Source organism: Corythoichthys intestinalis, chromosome 4 (genome assembly GCF_030265065.1).
Source record: "Corythoichthys intestinalis isolate RoL2023-P3 chromosome 4, ASM3026506v1, whole genome shotgun sequence".
Lineage (NCBI taxonomy): Eukaryota > Metazoa > Chordata > Actinopteri > Syngnathiformes > Syngnathidae > Corythoichthys > Corythoichthys intestinalis.
Window position 1 is genome coordinate 3,293,683 of NC_080398.1, and position 12,923 is coordinate 3,306,605.

A 12,923-nucleotide genomic window follows, 5' to 3' on the forward strand; every position below is an offset into this window, starting at 1 on the left:
CAATCACTGATGAGTGGTTTAGAACTGCCCTGCCCACTATAAAACACACACCTGGTAAGAACTGTCTTTGCTCGGTCAAAAGAGCTGTCTGAAGACCTGCGATCAAGGATTGTTGATTTGTATAAAGCTGCGAAAGGAATGTGATGGTTCAATTACGTATTTTTTCCCCCCTTTTTTCATTGTTTGCATACTATCCTCATTAAAATATGAAAACCTATAAATGTTTGGGTGGTTCTAGTTAAAGCAGAAACTTTTTTCATCTGTGTGATTTTGACAAAGATCAGATCATATTTGATGGTGATTTTATGCAGAAATGTGAGAAATTCCAAAAAGTTCAGATACTATTTCATACCATTGTAATTCTAAACAAAAGTTGAGCGTGTTGTAGCACCTATCTTTGGTGGACGGCCACTCCTTGGGAGAGAAGCAACAGTGCCAAACTCTCTCCATTTGTAGACAACTTCTCTGACTGTCGATTGATGAACATGCAGACTTTTAGAGATGGTTTCGTATCATTTCCCAGCCTTATACAAAGCAACAATCCTTGATTGCAGGTATTCAGACAGCTCTTTTGACCGAGCTATGCTTCTGAAGAAGACATTTCTTACCAGGTGTGTGTTTTATAGTGGGCAGGGCAGCTTTAAACCACTCATCAGTGATTGGGCACACACCTGACTTAAATTGTTTGGTAAAAAATGCTTTCAATTGCTCTTTAAGTCTCCTTAGGAAGAGGGTTCATTTACTTATTTTTTCCCCATTCTGTCATTGTTTGCATGCTATCCTCATTAAAATATGAAAAAAGTGATTGAAGTTATTGCTGCCATGGGGGGGGGGGGGTTACAAGTTATTCAATGTGATGGTTCAGTTCTGTATTTTTACCCCTTTTTCATTGTTTACATACTAGCCTCATTAAAATAAGAAAACCTATAAATGTTTGGGTGATTTTAGTTAAAGCAGATGCTGTTTTTTCATCTGTGTGATTTTGACAAAGATCAGATCACATTTGATGGTGATTTTATGCACAAATCTGGGAAATTCCAAATGGTTCAGATACTTTATCACACCACTGTATTATCACAACTGTTATGAAAATATTTTATAAAGGTTGAAAATTTATTGAGCGTTGTTTTAAGTCTTTTGTGTTACAAACAAAACAATTTAACAAAGTTATACTTTTTTGTAAGTTGATCTATATTACTTTTTTTCTTTAATATTAAAAAGGAAGCATGTTATTTTAGGATGTTATGTAGAAGTGTACTTATACTAATTTTATAGAAAAAATGATACTATTTACAGTGGCGGCAGAGAGTTGGGGGGGCGCGAAATGTTTACGTCTGGGGGGTGTAAGGCAAAATAATTGAGAAGCACTGTACTGGACGCATTTTTTTTCATATTTGTGCAAATTGGTCGAATCATCACAAAATTAATCAGTGTATATGAGGCAGAGTTGCTGATCTCTTTATCATGTAGTATATATTTTTATATTGTAATAGTATTTTAAATTTAAAACTGGTAATATATACGTATAAATAAATATTTAATGTCTTTTAAAATTATTTTAGATGTTTTTACCGTTTTTATGGTTAAAACGACTTCTTTTTAAAAGTATAGTTCATTTTTTGTCAAAACATGATTGAATCTCCCAGCTTTTTCTATCCACATTTGAAAGAGACTCGACTCCAATTCGTCCCATTCATTTGTTCTCCTTTCTGCTGACGTGAAACACATCACAGGAAAAAATAAAAAATGAGCCAACTGACCGACACCGATATATCCTTGATCGCACCTGTAGATTTATAGCCTTCAGCTCAAAATTGAGGGCCACATATCATCTGTCATTCTCTATCAATCATGAGAACCGCAAGCGCGCAGAAGGTATTCGAGTCAAAACAAAACAATCTGACAGACGATTCCGCAAACGCCGTCGATCGCACGCGCTCGTGATGCGTTTGTTGTCGAGATGAACTTACAAACAAGCGTCCGCCAGCTGCTTGGAAACGGGGGCGCTGAGAGCTTTCCCGGTATCTTGTCAACACAACGCAACGCCAACTGGACAAGTGAGACCGAGATAGGGCGAGATGGCAGTTGAAAAACGGACATTAAAAGGGCTGAATATCTTCAACAAAGAAGCGTAGTCTGGAGTTTTAACTTTTATTGAGACAGGAAACAGACTTCAAACCTGTCACAATCTTGTTACAAAATAATTCCTAGTGATAGACTTCGATTTTTTTAATGCGGCACAATTAGTGCTGCAACGATTAATCGATTAAATCGATTAATTCGATTAGAAAAAAAGCTTCGAATCAAATTTTACTGCTTCGTATTCGTAGTATTCATTTAATTCGAGTGGTGTTGTCATGGTTTGTTTTGAAAGTGTTTGCATTTAGTTTTATCAATTTGGGTGCATACACTACCCACTAGAGCTGGGAATCTTTGGGCACCTAACGATTCGATTACGATTCAGAAGCTCCGATTCAATTATAAAACAATTATTCATGCATCCCCCTGCTTTTTTTTTTTTTTGTACTATAGTTCCAAAATTGTTCAAAAATCCTCTCAGGCTAAACCAAACTACTATTTTAGTATCAAGTTAACATATAACAGTAAACAAATATACAAAAATAACAAATAAATACTCCAGTCCCCATTCTGTATCAGCAGCTTTAAACTACATTCAAATAATTTATTGTTGTGAATCAACCATTACAGTTGGTAAAATTGCTCCCGTTATTCCATAATTTCCCTTCTGTCTACTTTTGACATGTCACATTCATTTTTTTCTTTTACAAAGATCAGTCGTCCTGATCCCTTTGCAGAAAAACAGCCCCAAAGCATGATGTTTCCACCCCATGCTTCACAGTGGGTATGGTGTTCTTCGGATGCAATTCAGTATTCTTTCTCCTCTAAACACGAGAACCTGTGTTTCTACCAAAAAGTTCTATTTTGGTTTCATCTGACCATAACATATTCTCCCAGTCCTCTTCTGGATCATCCAAATGCTCTCTAGCGAACCGCAGACGGGCCTGGATGCGTACTTTCTTCAGCAGGGGGACACGTCTGGCAGTGCAGGATTTGAGTCCCTGGCGGCGCATTGTGTTACTGATAGTAACCTTTGTTACTGTGGTCCCAGCTCTCTGTAGGTTATTCACTAGGTCCCCCCGTGTGGTTCTGGGATTTTTGCTCGCCGTTCTTGTTATCATTTTGATGCCTCGGGGTGAGATCTTGCATGGAGCCCCAGATCGAGGGAGATTATAAGTGGTCTTGTATGTCTTCAATTTTCTAATAATTGCTCCCACAGTTGATTTCTTTCCACCAAGCGTTTTACCTATTGCAGATTCAGTCTCCCCAGCTTGGTGCAGGTCAACAATTTTGTCTCTGGTGTCCTTCGACAGCTCTTTGGTCTTGGCCATTGTGGGGTTTGGAGTGTGACTGACTGAAGTTGTGGACAGGTGTCTTTTATACCGATAATGAGTTAAAACAGGTGCCATTAACAAGTGGAGCCTCGTTAGACCTCGTTAGAAGAAGTTAGACCTCTTTGACAGCCAGAAATCTTAGGTGACCAAATAATTATTTTCCACTCTAATTTGGAAATAAATTCTTTAAAAATCAAACAATGTGATTTTCAGTTTTTTTTTTTCCACATTCTGTCTCTCGTGGTTGAGGTTTACCCATGTTGACAATTACAGGGCTCTCTAATCTTTTCAAGTAGGAGAACTTGCACAATTGGTGGTTGACTAAATACTTATTTGCCCCAATGTATACCATGTTGCTTTAGCCTTTAAACAGGCATGAAAATGGGTCAGGGTTAAAAAAGTGAGAAGGGTGTGGAGGAAATATGTTCCAGTACACTGTACAACTAGGGTTGTCCTGAACGACTAATTTTTTCCCGATTAGTCAGCCGACTATTTGTACGATTAGTCAACTAATCTAATATATATATATTTTTAATAGTTTAGCATGCTAATTCACAAAAACATTTCGGAACACTTAAATATTTTTTTGAAGTAAAAATAAAAATGTAACAATAATTAATCACACATAAACAATGAGGTCAAATGCCGATAGCATTTACTTGTGCAAAAGAATGGAAAGTAAACAGATTCAGAACTGACTTCGCCTTTCCAACATTATTCAAAACAATTCTTAAAAAAATATCTAGCATTATTATTATAGTAGCTATACTACTATATATAATAGTATTATAATTAAAGATGTCCCGATCGATCGGGTCCGATCACGTCAATTTCAAAGTATTGGAATCGGCAAAAAAATATCGGACATGCCTTTTTTTAATATATATATATATATTTTAATTAAATCGTTTTATAATTGTATTTAACGTTACAGACAAAATGTCTTACATTCATCCAGTCTTTAGTTTTGGCTTAAAGTAGGGCTATCAAATTTATCGCGTAAATGGCGGTAATTAATTTTTAAAAAATCAATCACGTTAAAATATATGATGCAATTAACGCATGTGCTGCACGACCCACTCACGCATTGTCGCGTTCAATCTATGATGGCGCCGTTTTATCTATAAATAGAGCTAACAGGCAACATAAAATGAGTAGAGAGAATTTTGACAGTCTTTGGAGCCTCTTTTTAATTGGCTAAAGCCTTAAAACCCCTCTCTCAACAATTAGAAATATCGTGGGAAGCCATGTGGGGAAGAACGGTAGAGGTTGATCTTTTCCTTAACACCCTATGTTACTTCCCAACGCAGAGAAGATATATCAATTGGTGCCACTACGCACAGTCATGGTTGCACTTCCCATCATGTATTTGGGCAGAACAGTTAAATGGCTACAGTATCATTTACTGAAAGCTCAACAAATACACTAGATGGCAATATTTAGTCACAATATACAAAGTCACATTTATCCTTTAAGAATTACAAGTCTTTCTATCCGTGGATCCCTCTCACAGAAAGAATGTTAATAATGTAAATGCCATCTTGAGGATTTATTGTCATAATAAACAAATACAGTACTTATGTACTATATGTTGAATGTACAGTGCCTTGCAAAAGTATTCGGCCCCCTTGAACCTTGCAACCTTTCGCCACATTTCAGGCTTCAAACATAAAGATATAAAATTTTAATTTTTTGTCAAGAATCAACAACAAGTGGGACACAATCGTGAAGTGGAACAAAATGTATTGGATAATTTAAACTTTTTTAACAAATAAAAAACTGAAAAGTGGGGCGTGCAATATTATTCGGCCCCCTTGCGTTAATACTTTGTAGCGCCACCTTTTGCTCCAATTACAGCTACAAGTTGCTTGGGGTACGTTTCTATCAGTTTTGCACATCGAGAGACTGACATTCTTGCTCATTCTTCCTTGCAAAACAGCTCGAGCTCAGTGAGGTTGGATGGAGAGTGTTTGTGAACAGCAGTCTTCAGCTCTTTCCACAGATTCTCCATTGGATTCAGGTCTGGACTTTGACTTGGCCATTCTAACACCTGGATACGTTTATTTTTGAACCATTCCATTGTAGATTTGGCTTTATGTTTTGGATCATTGTCCTGTTGGAAGATAAATCTCCGTCCCAGTCTCAGGTCTTGTGCAGATACCAACAGGTTTTCTTCCAGAATGTTCCTGTATTTGGCTGCATCCATCTTCCCGTCAATTTTAACCATCTTCCCTGTCCCTGCTGAAGAAAAGCAGGCCCAAACCATGATGCTGCCACCACCATGTTTGACAGTGGGGATGGTGTGTTCAGGGTGATGAGCTGTGTTGCTTTTACGCCAAACATATCGTTTTGCATTGTGGCCAAAAAGTTCAATTTTGGTTTCATCTGACCAGAGCACCTTCTTCCACATGTTTGGTGTGTCTCCCAGGTGGCTTGTGGCAAACTTTAAACGAGACTTTTTATGGATATCTTTGAGAAATGGCTTTCTTCTTGCCACTCTTCCATAAAGGCCAGATTTGTGCAGTGTACGACTGATTGTTGTCCTATGGACAGACTCTCCCACCTCAGCTGTAGATCTCTGCAGTTCATCCAGAGTGATCATGGGCCTCTTGGCTGCATCTCTGATCAGTTTTCTCCTTGTTTGAGAAGAAAGTTTGGAAGGACGGCCGGGTCTTGGTAAATTTGCAGTGGTCTGATGCTCCTTCCAATTTCAATATGATGGCTTGCACAGTGCTCCTTGAGATGTTTAAAGCTTGGGAAATCTTTTTGTATCCAAATCCGGCTTTAAACTTCTCCACAACAGTATCTCGGACCTGCCTGGGGTGTTCCTTGGTTTTCATAATGCTCTCTGCACTTTAAACAGAACCCTGAGACTATCACAGAGCAGGTGTATTTACACGGAGACTTGATTACACACAGGTGGATTCTATTTATCATCATCGGTCATTTAGGACAACATTGGATCATTCAGAGATCCTCACTGAACTTCTGGAGTGAGTTTGCTGCACTGAAGGTAAAGGGGCCAAATAATATTGCACGCCCCACTTTTCAGTTTTTTATTTGTTAAAAAAGTTGAAATTATCCAATAAATGTTGTTCCACTTCACGATCGTGTCCCACTTGTTGTTGATTCTTGACAAAAAAATTAAATTTCATATCTTTATGTTTGAAGCCTGAAATGTGGCGAAAGGTTGCAAGATTCAAGGGGGCCCGAATACTTTTGCAAGGCACTGTATATATTCGTCCGAGTTTTATTCATTTTTTTCTTAATGCATTGCCAAAAAGTATATGATCGGGGAAAATTATCGGGAATGATTGGAATTGAATCAGGAGCAAAAAAAAAAAAAGCAATCGGATCGGGAAATATCGGGATCGGCAGATACTCAAACTAAAACGATCGGGATCGGATCGGGAGCAAAAAAACATTTCAAAGCTATTCTTAGTGTAGAATCTGAATTCTGTAGTATGATAGTATTTACATAGTATCATCCAGGTGAGTTGAAATAATTGAAACTAATGTGATGTTTTCCTGCTGAGTGTGTATTATCATCACAAAGATGGTGATGTCCTTGTAGACTGTTCATTCGAAATGGTTGGAAACCATTTATTTATTTATTAATTTATTCATGGACTAAAACTTTTGAAGTTTCTCGACAAAAACATTTTGAGAATTGTCGGCTAAAACTAGATAAAATTTGTCTGTAAGTACTTTTGTCCAAAAGACACAGATTAAGACGAAAATTAAAAGGGCAACCAAAAAACTACAGCAGCGTCTGACAAAGCCAAGATAGAATATCAGTTTACATTTAGTACATGAAAAACACTATCGGTAGCCAGGTAGAGATATCAGGAGCCAAAAAAATGGTATCGGCGCAACTCTACTTCTAAACCCTTTGCTTTGAGTGATATGCATTGAATTCATTGCCACGGAATGAATTGAGTTTTTCCAACGACGCTACAGATAATACAGTGGATGCGGCGGCTCCGATTTTACAGCTCATAAACGGAGCATAACTAATGCAACGGGAATGAATCAACATGGCTGAGCGTCATCGAAACCGCCCCGAGAAGACGACTTGGTATATTGTCGCTGACTTTTGAAGGTAAACAACAGAGTCATGACAGGTGGCTGAGGGCCCACCAATCACGATGCTTGACACATTAATAGCCTCGCGAGCGGAGAGGGGAAACCAACAGGTGCGGCGTTACGAGGCGCGCTACAGAGCGGGCCGTAAATCTATCCCGAGACCCTCCGCCCCGCCTCAATGACATCCCCCAGCAGTCACCCCATGTCGCAGATTTGGAGTCGGCTCGGCAGCTGACGACGGCCTTGCCACACTATCGGAGCGACTCCAAGTCGAAAAGTTAAATTGGAAAAGGCAAGTCGCATTTTCACGAATTTAACTCAAGTTAAGTCAAGTCAGGCTAAACCATTTTCAGGGACAGTAGACATCAGGGTTGTACCCAGGGTCTTTTTGTGGAATATCCTAAACAATGTATCGATAATTGCCATATTGTGAAATAATCGTTTATAGTGAGCCTTTTAACGCAAATCGTATCGTATCGTGAGCTAACCAGAGGTTCCCACCACTAGTTGTAACAGTACACTAAACTGGTTTTTTGTTTTTTTAAAGTGCTCGGTTCATTTTCTTTACAAAAATTAGCAGGATTTTTTTAATTTATTTTTTTTATGGTTTTATTTTGAAAAATGTAACCATTAGAACTCCTGTAATTAAGTAATTAAATAAAAGTGATTGTTTCAAGTGATATTTCAAATAAATGATACTCTTGAGTTCATAAAGTTAAAACAAATAAAACAATTGTAACATTTAAAAGGAAAACTTTGAATCTTTTTTGGCCTAACTTTTTTTGTTTATTATTATTTATTTATTTTTTTTAATTAAAAAAAAAAAAAAACAAGGGGGGAAATCTGGATTTTTTTTCCCTTCTTTTTTTCTGTTCTATTAATTTTTTTTTGTGTATAATTTTTATTTTCTATAAAAATTACACAGAAAAATCAGGGTTTATTTTTCCTATTTTGTCTCAAATTTTCTGTTCATTGTTATTATTATTATTATTATTATTTTTTTTTTTTTAAATAAAAACGGGTGGAAAAAATAGGATTTTGTTCTTTTTTTCTGTCTTACTACATTTTATTTGTTGATAATTTCTCTTAAAAACAGTAAAATCTGGATTTTTTTCCACCCGTTTTTGTTTTATTCATTTTTTTGTTTATTAAAAATAATTTTGAAAAATTTTGATATTTAAAATTGATATTTTTTCATTTTTTTGTTAATTTGAAATGTTTTTAAGAAGGGGGGAGGAAATTAGGAATTTATCTTTTTTTTTTATTCTATATTTTTACTTTTTAAATTAAAAAACAGTAAATATTCTCAACAATTGTAACAATTAAAAAATTATAAGAAGCAAAACGTTTTTTCTTTTATACTTTTTGCTATTACATTTTTTTAGATAAAAAAAAAAAAGGATTTAAAAAAAAAAATTTTTCTGTCCTGTTGATTTATTTTTGTAAATAATTTTGATTATAAAAATAAATGAGGAAAACCATGATTTATATTTCCATTTTTTGTCTCATATTTTTAATTTATTAATTTTTCAAAATAAAAAATGGGTCGAAAAAACAGGATTTTTCTATTTTTCTGTCTTGTTAATTTTTTGTTTATAATTTTTTTTCTATTAAAAACAGGAAAATCTTTTTCCCTTTTTGTTTTATTCATCCCCCCTTTTTTTTTGTTTGATATTTTCTTTGTTTGTTAAATTTCTTAAATTAAAAAATGGGGTGGGGGAAATAGTTTTTTCCTTTTCTTGTCTTATTTATTGTTTTTGGTCATTAGAAATGTTATTTTAAAAACTGAGGGAGAAAATCAGGGATTTACCATTCTTTTTTTGGTCTTTTTTTAATATCTATTTTTACTTTTTTAACTAAAAAGAAAAAAATAGCAAATATTCTCTTAATTTTTGTATTTATTTTTGCTTTCTAACTCAAACAATAAAGAGTAAAAATGTAAATATTGTCTTTTTAGTTTTTCATTTTTAAAAAAATGTTTATTTTAAACTAAAAAGAAATTTTGCAAGAAACATGATTTACTTTCGCGGACCACAACAATATTATGGCGGGCCAGATGTGACCCTGGCCACTAGATTATCTTCTATGACCAAAACTGTGAAACTTCATGTATATCAGCAGTCTTTTTCGGTCTGGCCATTTTCTCCTTCCTGTCAACATTTAGTGAAAATAAATCCTCTTTAAATTAATCAATCAACACCTCGTGGTTTTTCAGGTTTGTTTACACGATTTAAAAAAAAAAAAAAACAAGCCAGTGAAGCAAGTGAATATTTCAAATGTAAACAGGAAAGACTTGTCAAGTCAAGTAGTTCAAGTCGATGATGAGTCAAAAGCTTAAGTCACGTACCTAAGCCGTTCAAGGAAATAAAACTCAAACAATCCAAAAAGTGCATTCTCATTCATTCGTATCTGGAACCAAAGTGGATTGGAATTCTGTTTCAATGCCCCTCAAGTTCGGTGTAAACATTCAGAATGTGAACTTCTGGGATTTGCATTTAAAGCAACACTTGTTAACTTTTCAGTTTTGTTCGATTTTAGCGACGCCGGTGTACAAAAGTGGTAGTGTTTTGCAGGAAACAGCGCTACGTTTCCCATAAGGACCAGCGCACACCTGCATCGTGTCATAAAATCATAACGTTCCCTGCAGATGGGTAAAGCAACATTTCCGTTTAAAACGGCTGTTGTCAGTCAACATATCATCAGAAATGTTATGAAATTATTTTATAAAAGGTTGAAAAGTTACCTAGTGTTGCTTTAAATGAGTCCACAAAACTTGGGTCACTAATTCTGTTTTTTTTTTTTTTTTTTTTTTAATATATATATATTTTTTTAAAGCTCTAAAAAAAAAAAAAAAAATCAAATTTTCTCCCAACTTTTTTTTTTACTGAGGTTTTATGACTGGTTAATAGGTCCGGTGCAATTATCAAGGCTAAAAGTAACACTAGGTAACTTTTCAGTTTTGGTCGATTTTAGTGACACACATGGACAAAAGCGGTAGTGTTTTGCCTTTGTCGTAAAATCCTGATCTCCTGGTCGCCTGCAGATGGATTGAACGACATTTCTGTTTCCTGCAGCTGTGTGAAGGATGAATAGTAATAAAATAATGTATTGTGTAAAATTAGGGCTGTCAAAATTATCGCGTTAACGGGCGGTAATTAATTTTTCAAATTAATCACGTTAAAATATTTGACGCGATTAACACACGTGCCCCGCTCAGATTAAAATGACAGCAGTGTAATGTCTGCTTATTACTTGTTACCTGTTTTTTGTTGTTTGGCGCCTTCTGCTGGCGCTTGGGTCCAAATGATTTTATGGGTTTGGGGAGTGAGCATGGTGTAATGACATCAACAATGGCGAGCTACTTGTTTATTTTTTGATTGAAAATTTTACAAATTTTAATAATACGAAAACATTAAGAGGGGTTTTAATACAAAATTTCTATAACTTGTACTAACATTTATCTTTTAAGAACTACAAGTTTTTCTATCCATGGATCGCTGTAACAGAATGTTAATAATGTTAATGGCATCTTGTTGATTTATTGTCATAATAAAACAAATACAGTACTTATGTACCGTATGTTGAATGTATATATCCGTCTTGTGTCTTATCTTTTCATTCCAACAATAATTTACAGAAAAATATGGCATATTTTATAGATGGTTTGAATTACGATTAATTAATTTTTAAGCTGTAATTAACTCGATTAAAAATTTTAATCGTTTGACAGCCCTAGTAAAATACTAATGTTACAAATTTATATATATATATATATATATATATATATATATATATATATATATATATGCATATATTAGATTTAAAAGAGCTGTGATGTAACTAGTTGACAGTCAATATATCATCACAAATGTGATGAAAATATTTTATAAAGGTTGAAAAGTTACCCGGCGTTACTTTAATAGTAAATGTATTTTTTTACATTAAAAAAATGAGGTGGGAGAAATTGTAAATATTCTATTTTTAATATATTTCAATTTTAAAAAGAGTAAAAATCTTTATTTTAGAGATTTTTTTTATATTTATATTTTTAATTTTATTTTTTTGACAAAACATATTTCAATATAAAATGGGGAAAAACAGTGAATTTTTTTTTTTTTATCATCAAATACATTTTAATTTTTATATAATTATTAAATATATCTGTGTAGTATTCATATATTTATTTCGAAGGAAAGAAAAAAAGTATCATTAAATAATTCTTATTTTTATTTTACTGTTATATAAAGACTTAATATTCATTATTATCTTATTTTTTACTTCAGAAAAAAACTATTTAATGCTCTTTCATTTCTGTAGTCCTTGATGAAAGCAGATAATTCAAAATGAGATATTTGCTTTTCACTCATGAAAAAAAAAATGGCATTCCATAGTTACATATTATTCGTAATCAAACTTGTCTCAACTTTTACCGCCACAGCACATTTCCAGCAAAAACCTCAATCCCAGAGTAAAATAACAAGTGACATAACACATGAACCGATTAGTCGAACCTTCACTAGAATAACCGCTAATATAACCATTCACCACAACCCTATTAGTTCAAATTAGTGTAAGTGGCTCTTACCGTGGGAAGAACCCGACAAGGACTGGAGGCCAGTTGACGAACCAGAAGGTAGTCCAAATTCAGGTGCAAGATGGCAGCTAGCGTCCCTGTCGCGAAAGAAAGAAAGGTCGCCGTTGGTGGACGAAACACTTGGTGGAGAGTCCGAGTGACAACTGCTGCTGGAACGCCTCCCGTCATCCAGCCAGCTAGCGAGCTCCGGACCCCCTCTGACGCCCCCCCCCCCCCCTTTGGCCTCCATAACCTAACACCTCTTCCAAGCACATGCACGACCCTTCCCCACCTCCTCCCACGTCACCCTGCGTGCCTTCAGCAACTGCTACCGATTCATCAGCGTCCATGTTGAACGTTGACAGTTTTTTGTCAAGCAACCAAACATCACCTTTTGTTGTTTTTAGTCTATCTAGTCTATCTTTTTTTAAATAATTGGGTTAAAAAATGAAATTTGTTCTTGAATTGAAATAAGTTTATCACAAGTAGACATCCAATTAGAGCTGCAACGGTTAATCGATTAACTCGAGCATTCGATTAGAAAATAATTGAATTTTGTTGCTTCGAGTATTTGTTGAATTAAAGTGGTGTTGTAATGGTTTATTTTGAAAGTGTTTGCATTTAGTTTTATTGATTGGGGGGGATACACTGCTCTCTGGTCTGCCTCTTTTCACGTGGCTGAACCAACTGCTCCCTGTTAAGACCAACATAAGCTAAGTTTTTGTTTGAGCTAATGTTTTTTAATACATTCATAATTTAGTTTATAGGCATATTTAGCAGTTTTTTGACGGAATATGTGTCTGAACCATTTTTTAAGAGCATTGCAAAAAAGAACTAGCATTTTATAGCAT

The 12,923-nt window shown here is 34.9% G+C and overlaps 1 protein-coding gene across 3 annotated transcripts in view; it reads right to left on the minus strand.

The window, feature by feature from the left end:
- LOC130915067 (myocyte-specific enhancer factor 2D homolog) overlaps window positions 1–12,923 on the minus strand; it is a 222,180-nt gene that overhangs the window by 136,139 nt on the left and 73,118 nt on the right. For all 3 annotated transcript variants that reach the window (XM_057834767.1, XM_057834769.1, XM_057834766.1), the window contains exon 3: window positions 12,085–12,170. The gene's annotated coding sequence lies outside the window, so the exon portion shown is untranslated. The remainder of the gene's footprint in view (window positions 1–12,084; window positions 12,171–12,923) is intronic.